Source organism: Glycine max, chromosome 13 (assembly GCF_000004515.6).
Source record: "Glycine max cultivar Williams 82 chromosome 13, Glycine_max_v4.0, whole genome shotgun sequence".
NCBI lineage: Eukaryota > Viridiplantae > Streptophyta > Magnoliopsida > Fabales > Fabaceae > Glycine > Glycine max.
In genome coordinates, this window is record NC_038249.2 from 42262587 (window position 1) to 42274213 (window position 11627).

Below are 11627 nucleotides of genomic sequence, written 5' to 3' on the forward strand. Positions count from 1 at the left end.
TGGACCCAGACTTAAATAACAAGGGAGCAATCATAAAAAATGAATTTTATCTAGCAAATATAATATATAATTATAAAAAAACTGATTATATAATAACTATAATTAATAAAATATAATATTCAGAATTATATAAAAACTAAATTTTATAATAAATAATTTATAATTTAAAGAGTAAAAAATATAATATAATAACTAAATTATGATAAAATATAATATTTAAATAAATTTTCTAAATAAAAAGATAAGATTAGTATTGATTTTATAGTTTGGAAAAAAGAAAAGACCTAAAAAAAATCATATAAAAACTAAAATTAATAATTTAATGGGTGTAGTTTAATTGATAAGATACACTTAGTTTATGTGAAAACACTAAGTTTGATACCTAAATACTACACTCTTAGTTCACACCAAAGGTTTGAAGCTTACAGTGATTTTATAATTTAAAAAGTTGGGACATAAACTTACTCTATAATAATTAAACTTTGATAATAAAAAAAATAGTATTTAATGTGTGATAGTTTAGAAGGAAAAAAATATTCAACAAAAAAACAGATTATATAATAACATACAAAAGAAATTATACAGTAACAAAATTTAGTTAATAATATTTTTTTTTAAAACAATAGTGATTTTTTTTATATGTAAAATGGATGCCTCCTTCAAGATTCACGCTGTTGCTCGCTCCACTGTGATTCTTTTTTTTTTTTGAACAAACTCAACTGTGATTCTATAATTAGGGGATTCTATAATTATATAAATATAATAAGTAATAATCTATTGAACTTAAAATTTAGAAGAAGAAAAATCAGAGGGGGTCAAGGCCCCCTTCCCTCAAAGTGATTCCGCCCCTAAACATATTCAACCAAATGAACTACACTTTCTTGGAAAATTCAAACTTGAACTAATTTAGTAATTTTTTTTGTCTTTATAATTCTGTTTTTTTTATGCAGCTTTATTGTTCTGTTTGAACGTTGTATCAGAGAATTGATTAAACACGATTAGTTAAATAATTCAATTAAATGCTTATTTAACAAATTCTGGTCAGAAGAGAATTTATTTATAAACATAATTATACAAATTAATTAAAATAAGTTACAAAAACACATTTTAATAATTTTTTCTGTAAAACTTATTAAAAATACATTACAAAATGTAATAAGAAAGTTATAAATCATTTCTACAAATTCGAATTCATATAAATTTTTTTAGATAGGATTACTTCCTAATTTAAAACCAGTGAGAGGAGTGACTGAATAACTTCATGCAATAAATTATGGTAATTAATTAATTCATCTACTGAACTGAATGGATACGGAAGGTAGGCATATATACGATCCATCATAGGCAATTTTAATTAATGCAGAAGCATATTAAACCAAGAAGAAGATTGCTTAAAAAAAAAAAGACTGCTCACTTAATGCAACCTAAAAGGAGATTTCGATTATTGTCCAATTTAATAGGAAAATTCAACAGAAACAAAGTATAGTTGTCGATAATGTTTCAAAGCACACTTTAACTCATTAAATGTCGTAAGATATTCCTTGACAGCAAAATATGCACCGACTTATAAAATGAAACAAATTAAGGCCATGACATAAGAAATATACAAAATAGCTGGTCCAATTATATAAATCCTAGACGTTGTTCAGCTAAAAAGAAAAACAAATCGATCAAAAGTACTCATCTGAAAATATTCAAATCTCATCCAAAAGTATAATTTATACACCGCTGAAAGTCAAAACTCGATGATAACAAACCCTTTTGGAGAAAGAACAAAAGTAATTAAGAGAATAAGGCTCAGTACTAGTAACATGCATCAACTAATAATTTCCTTCATTGATTTAAATTTTCACAGCACATCTATTTCAGCTTAGTTTTAGGAAAAAAAAATTATTTATTTTATTTTAATTCAAAATACGTTTGATCATATATACGCATACTAATTACTGGTGATACATATACGTTAATATAAACTTTTGAGGAATGCTATAAACTTATTTTCTATTGAAATTTATTAAAAATTATAAAATTAGAAAATAAAATTATTAAATATAATATGGGATTCACAAATTTTTGTCATGTTGAATAAGTTTCAACCAATAAAAAAATTATGTTTAAAAGCGTGTATTAGAGAATATGTTTTTAATATTTAACTTTTTTTATAATCAAAGCGTGTGGGAGTGTAGAACTTAAAAAATCATTAAAAAGAGTACATGAAACTTATAATTATTTAGTGAAATTTATTATAGTATTTTTTAAAAATCAATAAATAATTAATTTTATAGCATAAACAAATTCATGTAACGAAAAATTATTAAATAAATACTTAATTAACCTGTTTATTTTCTATTATCTATGTAGTTTAAGATTTGTTTTTTTCTTCTTCACAACATGTAGTTGAAGAGTTATACTACAAAATAAAGCAACTTATTTACCAAAAAAACAAAATAAAGCAACTTTCCACTATTACGTTACATGTAACATAATTAATTTTTCTGGTTGTTGAAATTTATTTCCATAAGGTATTATCTAACTAGCAATTCTTTTTTTTTATTTATAAATAATTAGAAAAAAGTATTAAAATGAGCTTTGATTTATTTATTCATTTAATAAATAATACTATTAATTAGCAACCAACCTAACTTAGCAAAAAAAAAAAAATCACCCTTAAGATGGATTATTTTTGCTTACATTGTATTCAAAATTGAGTTAAATTTAATCTCAGTTCCTAAACTATTTAAGGGAGGATAAGTGGATAAAATTAAGAATTTAAAAAAAAGATTGATACACATTAAAGAACTTTTAAAATTATTACATGCAACATTTTCTTAATCTTTCCATCTTCTACATGTCATCCAACTATTCATTTCAATCCATTCTTTAGGTTGTATTTGTCATAAAAAAGAAAAATAATTTATCAAAGAAATTTTATACTTTATTCTATGAAATCTATATCTCTTATATTCTACTTTATTTTTTTTTCTATTTTTTTCCTCTAAACTAAATGCATTCTTTGGTAAATTTTAATCTCCACTCTAAAAAAGAATTTTAACGATAAGTATGATTGTGAAAAAAGAAGCACAAAAAATGAAATGAAATAAAATAGAGTGAAATAAATAAATAAATAAACTAAATTTTTTTGTTAAACAAGAAATAAAAAAAAATGAAATTCACGTTAAAAAGTTAAAAAATTAACAAAATTTCACCCAACCAAACATACATGTACACTATATTTTCACACAATTCTCTTCTTTTCTTTTATTTGATAATCAGAGAAGTGGTAAAACACCAATTCCTCGATGTAGCACTCGACAGTTTAGGCACAGAAGTTTAAGGAACTTTTTAAAGAGGGTGCAGTTCTAACTTTTAACGACCCTGATTACCTGAACAAATAAACAATCCCAGAAGCATGCAGGACAAAGACAAAAATGACAGTATATTCTATTCTAATCGAGTCAGCTAGTCACATGACCCTTTCTGGAACGGGAACATATCTCATTAATTGGTACTAGCACTTATCGATTATATTTATTTATTTTCAATTGTTACGCCAAAACCAAAATTATTCTTCTCTGCCTACAAAATTCCTATTCTTCCCGGCCGTGTTACATCTACAGAAAAGCTTTGGTTTAAGATTTATGTTATGTTTGATAGAGACGAAAAATTATGAAAAAAAAGTGAAATGAATATTAAAATTTTGTAAGACTCATTTTTTCTTTTCATTTTCACCTTACCAAATATACAGTTAGAGAGAAAATAGTGATTTTGGAGATAGAGAATCAATAAAAAAAATATGGAGTGAATAATTAATTGAACAAATTAATTATAAATAATTTTATGTTTAATATTAACAAGTATATAGGATTGAACAATTCCAAATCATGAAAGAGATTTTAAAAAATAGGTCTAATCATTCTTTTTTTGTTTTTAAATGAAAATGGAATGATGCATGAAATTATATGTAGATTTAGTATTATTGGGATACGTTTAAATCATTTCTTCTCATAACGAGAATGCATATATATAATCTTATTCGGATCTAGTTTATTACAAAATGAACTTGTAATATGGAAGTGATTCCATTTTTTTTTATAGATTATAACTTTAATTCGTTTCTTACTTTGGACATAACATATCTATATATAAATTCTTTGTTTTCAATTAGTAAAATATAATTGAATAATTAATATAGATATTATCGTTAACAAACAGATTCATTGATCGATATTCCTAGTATAATAGATGTCATCACGCTTACATTTACATTTGAGAGAATTATTACTATCATTATTACTTTGACTCCGACGATTTGCTAGAATTATTTGATCTTAAAAGAAACCTTCTATAATCTTACATTTGAAGGTGTAGGTGGGTGGGGTGTTAAAAACTGGGATGGGCGAATTACGGGTATTTTAGGGAAAAGATAATGAACAAATAAAAGGAATGATAATTAAAGATACAGTAAACCCTCCTATTGTTAAGAAGTCATTACAATTTATAAAAACTATTAAAAATAATTTCTGAAAATTATTTTTTTAGGGGAAATTTAGTTAATTATGTGCATTCAATTTTGATAAGATTTTTTTTTTACATATTTGAGAGTTAAGTTTACATTTTTTTATAATTTTAGATAATTATATTAGTGAGGTATCTTTAATTTAAGAAAATGTATTTATTTTCATTTCAAGATTTTTAAATAAAAAACAAATTAACTTATTTCATTTCATTTATTACTTTTAAATATTTATACAAAAAATGATGAAAACAACAAAGCCCGATTTTAAATATTGTATCAAAGATTTATTTATTTATTTGTTTACAATTGACTTATAATTCAATGTAGTTGTGAACATAACAGATGAAATAATATTGATCAAGATAAAACAAAAAAACAAAAGAAAAAGTTACCCATATACTATAATTTTGGTTAATGTTTTACTGACCTCAGTGTCTAAATCTGATGAGGAATCTGTAGAAGAAGACGGAGAGCCAGTGAGTAAGGTGTTAAATGATATTGACCCCCCATTCTCACTGTTTCTGACCAATTCAATCCTTGCATTCACTGGCTGCAGTAAACCAAGAGGCCACCCCTCATCCTAACATCAAATCAATTGTAAGTTTGTAACGAAAAAAAGGTTCATAGAAATTCACATATATAGCAGACGACAGATAACAGAAGAAACGAAACACAAAGAAACAACCAAGTATTGATCAAATCAAATATATATAATACGCATGCAAACCCACAACCTCAGAAATTATCACAGACCCACCACTGAAATCCCAGAGGAAACAACATCAATCCCAAGCAGGACTCGTGAGAAAATTCCAAAAAAACGAACATGCATGGTGCAGTCAAAAGTACCTGTTGACCCATATTTTGCATAATACTAGTTCTTGATTTTTTATAGCACAAGGCCATCTAAGCTAGATGTTAGATAGGACTGCAGGAATCGTCTACTCCTTGTTGTTCTGTGCTATGCATAGAAACTGCGAATTATTGCCAAGAACTGTGAATATAGAGACGCTAGCTGTTGGTAAAATCCAAGTCCAATATATTAGAGCAAGAATGGGGTAAAAAAGAGTGACATAACGGGTGAGAAAGCTTATCATTTGCAATAGGCAATAGCCATTCTCTTCAGCTTTTTCTATAGCTCTGTTGACTATAAAGAGAAACACAATCATTAATTGTGTCGTTACACTAACGGGTCATAAAATAAAATACAATAAAAACTACTAATTTCTGAATGACTCGGATGCCCTCGCTCCAGGAGTGTAACGATTCAATATTCCTTCCTTTTTCGAGCAACTAATTAATTAACCATTGTCTTGCACATACGTATTTAAAACTCCACAAACGAGAAATCTACATGCAAACCTAGTTTCTCCAGATTTTTATACTCATTTATCCTAGTGGTGTTGGCAATGGATTTATTTATTTATTTATCTTCACCTTTAAAAGTGGAAAGCAAGGGAAAAACTGAATGTCAATAATTAATATGGGCACTCAATGTTGAAAGCCGTTGTTTGTAATTAGTAATGCATTATGGCCAAAAGATAAAAAACGTTATAGCAATTATGAATGATGGATGCATAGTGAGGTGAGCAGGGATCCTATGAAAAGTGTTAAAAGGATACAACTCTTTTCAGTTATGTTAAAAGACAATCACAAGCATCTAAGAAAATGTCCAGAGTCACTTTCTAAAAAGCCTCGCTCAGGCTCAAACCCCAGCAGGTGTCTCACAATACAATACACATTGTCTGCATAATTTTGGACTACATGAGTACTCTGAATCACAACCCTTACGCAGAACATTATTTTTTTATTTTCTAAATCACACGTATCATTTCTTAAGTCAATCTTTCTTTTTTGAACTAGGTAGAACCATTATAAATCATAATATTTTTTTTCCAAATATTTAACGCACCAAAAACATGTTCACGACTCAAATCTGACACATCTGATTAAACTAAACTGGAATAACCTCACATGAGTCTATTCACATATTTTTCTTTAATGCAATTTAGGTAAATTTTTAGTTTCCAATTTTAAAAATTGTTGTGAATTATATATATATATATATATATATATATATTAATTTGATTCATTCAAATGATTATGATATTATTAAAAAGGTAATTTTATTCACTTGTAATTATTTTGTTTACAATTGAAAAGGTTAACTTGCATTACAACTAATTTGATTACTATTAAGAAGGACAACTTGCTTTACAATTAATTTAATTTCAATTAAAAATATAATTTGTATAATAATTAATTTGATTTTTTTTATTAAAAGTTACATTTTTTTAAAATAATCACAAAATAGAATTAATTACACAACAAAAATTTATTTCTATCATGTTATGGGATTGTCAATTTTTTTCCAAAAATTTAATATAGGAGAAAGAAATGTTTGTTATTTTAAAGGAAATTAACACATCAAAAGAAGTTTCTATTGTGTTATTGGTGTGTCAAATGTTAGTTGTAACATTTATGATTTTTGATTTTTTGACATTTTCACACTAAGACATTGTGTGGTACTGTAGTTAATATTTTTGTTGATTAAAATCCTTCTCCAATTAAAATTTTTCGTATATAACTTTTCCTGAAATCTTAAAAATCAGTTTGCTTCAACGAGATTTGGTAACCATGTAAAGAAATTTATATTGAAGCATGGGTTGTTGATTTGTTAAGGATGAGTTGTAAAGACAAATCATCAAAAGAGACAATAATAAGATTCATGTGTCTTTTTGTTAAGAATTTTAATTTGAATGTTTTTCTTCTATTCCTGACATTCTTTCTCTCAAGTGAAGGAGCAATCAGAGAAAAAACAGATGATAGTGTTATACCCTTTGATGGCACAAGGTCACATAACTCCTTTGGTGGTATTAGCCCTTGAGCTAGAACAAGGAACAAAGTACAACATCGCAATAGTCAACACCTCCCTAAACATCAAAAAACTGAAGTCCTCTCTTCCGCGAAACTCCTCCGTCGTCTTCTTCGAGATCCTTTTCACACCCTCCAAACACAGAGAACAACGATGGCATCCCCTACCACCTCATCATTCGACTCCTCGAAGCCACCACTACCATGAGACCAGCCTTCAAGCACCTCATCCAAAACATCCTACTCCAACAACAACAACAACTATGCATCATAGCTGACATCTTTTTCGGGTGGACAGCCAGCGTGGCAAAGGAACTCGGTGTTTTTCACGTTATCTTCAGCGGTTGTAGCAGTTATGGCTTGGCCTGCTACTACTCTCTCTGGACGAACCTACCCTTTCCCTTGCCGGATTTTCCAGAAGCGCATTTCATTCACAGAACGCGGTTATCCGCTAGCATAGCAGAAACTGATGGCACCAATCCGGCAGTGACGGACTTAAGGATGTGCACTTGCGTCCTCTAATTTTTTAAAATTCATTAAAATCTTATATTTTTATATTTTATTTTATCTATATTTATATAATTAAATCATTGATTTTATTTTTTGTGCTTAGAAGTTTGGATTCGCTATTGCGATACCGGGTCTCCCTTTGTAAAAATGAATCTTTCGGAGTGGCTAAACTCAGACGGTTCTAATACCAAAATTAACTGCAAATGATTGTGTGGGCTGCTCTCTTGGATTATTATACATGTTTTTGTACTATTATGATTGAAACAAGTGCCAAAACAAAAATACTATGTTTATGTGCATCAGGATCTATATGGTTCTATGATACAAAATGACTCCCAAGTTTTGGAATTGTTATTGCAGTTGGGACTCTTAATTTTTTTAGAGTTCTCAACATGTCGCAATTTAAAAACCTTTAAAATGAGCATGCTAATTCCTTGCCCAAACACCTCAGCTGGCAAGACAGCTTCCATATTAACTATTCTGATAACGCAAATTCAAGTACATCAGAGTAACATACCAGAGTTGAACTAAATAACAGAACATGTTACCAAGAGTTCCACTAAGTTCTGAGAAGTTGAACTAAATAAATATTGATATGTCAAACTATAGTGTGCCAGACTTCCACGGGATAAACTATGGCCTTTGGCTTGCAAATGCTTACAAAGACGTGTGGTTTCTAGCGTTTAAATACATCGATCACTATCTCATATTTTACATTATTAATCTAGCATTGGACTCTTACCTGGACTAAGAACACTTCTAGTTCTAACAATACGTTACTTCTAGTTCTAACAATACTTTTCATAACGAGCTAAATGTGCTACCAAATGAAATGGTCGAAGGTACTCAATTTTCTCAATAGGTGACCAATTGTCGACTTAATTTGGCTTCGTAACTTCAATGGAGATCAGCCATCATAGTTGGATAAAATATGTAAAAGAAATTAGGAGGAGATCAGCCATCATAAACAATTGAATGAACAGAGAAGAAATTTATAGCAATGAGGCTTCCGTGTCACATTTGTGTGCAGATCTATGCCAGCCTTTGCCCAAGATTTATTTTTAATTTGGCTGTAGAGTCCTTGGGCTGATGGGATAGTTTATTAGGGCTCGAGGGTGGTTTTCTAGAACTTTATGGTGAACGCCTTGGGCTTGAAACTAGCCTATTCCTGTACATTTTCTATAAACTTTTATTTGTTTCTTGGCCTCTAACAACCCGTTGCTTTAATCAACCATACCTCCAAGTATTGATGCATGGTCTCCCTATACCATACAAGAGGTTTAAGGAATTTACACTTTGCAAATTTTTGCAATATTGACTTCATAGGAGTATACAATTTATTATAAAAAAAAGGAGTATGCAATTTATTAAAAAAATGTTAATATATGTCTACTAGCCAATAGAAAAAATCTTTTTGCAACTTTGTAGTACAAAAATACTTTTATAATCCGTTAAGAGATATTTACAAGTAAATTAAATTGAATTAAAGAATATAGAATATGTAATCAAATTCCTATTTACAGAAGTTTATTACAACTGGTCACTGTCAGCGATGCATAATAAACTACATACTAAATAGTTAAGGGAATGAATGAATTATTTCCAAATTAGTTCAGTTAGTTTAAATTGTCCATGTTACATTGGTGTAAAACAAAGTCAAGAAAGCAAAACGTGCCTTAAAAAAAAAAAGCAAAGTAATGTAATTAATTATGGGAATGAATGAATTATTTTCAAATAGATAATCAAGGAAAAAAGTATTTAGAATTAGGCTGTGGACTTTATTTATTTGTTTAAAAGTTAGAATAAAGAGTGTTAAAATTAAGGTAAGTTAATTTTTTTTTACCTTAGCTAAATTTTTTGGGTAAATATTTTATCAAAATGTTGATTTTATTTAAAATTAGCATTTATTAATTTACAATAATATAAAGATTGATAAAATCAATTTAAGTTATGAAAAATCATGATAATTTTGGGAAATTAACAGATAAAAGGTTATTTTGAACAGCCAAATAAATACTTAGTATTAAAGTAAGATAAATAGAAAAATACGTTTTCATCAAAATAATATATTCACTATTTTTAATTACTAAAGCGGTATTTTTTTTTTTTTGAAAGTCGACTTTGATTTTGTGAATGTGGATTTTAACAATTAAAAATTACTACAAGGTTTTTTATTACAAAAAATCGTTAAAATTACTTTCACAAAACCAAAATCAATTTTAAAAAAATCTGACTTATATCATATAGATTTATTTTTTTAAAAGTAATGTCTCTTATCATCGCATTTTACATCAGAGAAGAATAAAAAGTACAAATTAATTTTCTCTTTGGAACAAGAATATGGTGCTGGGCCGCATGGGTTTGCGCACTCAAGTGGTAAAAACGAGGCACGCCAGAGAGAAAGAAGCATAGAGGGAATGTTTTGCTTTTCTTGGGAAAGTCAATGATTTGTGATTTGTGACCCTTAAACAAAGTCAATGGGATCCGATCCCACGAGAAAGAGAAACACCAAATCTAGACCCAGCAGGGGACACTGTCACTCTCCACGTTCCTCCAAATCAATTTTAGAATCCCATGATCCTTCCCTTCCCTACCCTAATAATACCATCCATCACTGCAGTGCAGATGATCATATTCTACTTTTTCGTTTCCTTATAATACAACTTAAAATATCTACTCGCAATTTAATTAAAACATAGCAAAAGAAAATTATTCTTAAAGGAAGCGAGAAAGAATTGAAATTCAATTTAATGCTAGCTAGAGGGAGAAGCTTTATGCGTACTAAATCAATGCACTATGAGAGATATGTTATAATATTTGTCTAGAGTTACAAGTGCATCACAGCACCAACACTTAAAATTAGCAAGCTAAGGTAATGAATAATATTGATCAGGAGGACTCTAGAGAATTTAAGGCTAGCTAGCTCACCCCTTCAGTCACTGTTTGACTCTCTTATTCATAACGCCACCCCCAAGATCAACACCATACGGCACGGGGAACAAAGATTCCAAATCGTTGTACAGATCAAGAACAATTCTTGGTCGACACGATTTTCTTTTCGTGCCGGCTGGCTTTGATTTTGTCTTCTTTGGTGCACATGGGCACTCTAGGATCACCGGGATTTTGTGGTCCGAAGATGTTGGAGTCTTCAACCCGTCGTCATCGTTCTCTGATCCCACGTAAGAAGAAGACGGAATCTCTAGTTTCAAGTTTATAGGACCCACCGGTTTTGTTGTAAGGATGATGTTGCTGTTGCGTTGTTGCTTTTCTTCTTCCTCTTCTTCTTCTTGTTGCACCGATAGTTGTTTGAGTCTAATAAGCTGGTGATCTTCTTGGATCAAAGTTTGGCACCCTTCCTTGTGTACCAATGGATCCATGTTGTTGATCACTCCTTTCAGATCTTTGTCAGAGAGAAAGACTTTGGAATTCGAAGAAACTCCCATGAAGCAAAACGAAGAAGAACCGGATTCAGAGAACATCGATCAAGAACAAATTATTAACGTAATAAGGGTGGAAATAGCTAGGTTTAGGTGAGAACTTAGATACATATGGCTAGAGATCGAGGAGATAAAAAAGATGCATGGTGGATGAAATTGGGTCTGGGTGTACCTATCAACATAAAGTAATGAAACTTTATTTATTTGAAAGGATTTTCTTCTTTTCTCTCAAGCTAGCTTGTTTGGATTGGATTGTAGCAGTGAGAGAGAGAAGGAAGGATTAGGATGTT

The 11627-nt window shown here is 29.3% G+C and overlaps 1 pseudogene; it reads right to left on the reverse strand.

Annotated features, from left to right (window-relative positions):
- LOC100788320 (uncharacterized protein At3g17950-like) overlaps positions 1 to 5592 on the reverse strand; it is a 7814-nt pseudogene extending 2222 nt beyond the window's left edge.
- Positions 5593 to 11627: the final 6035 nt, after the last annotated feature.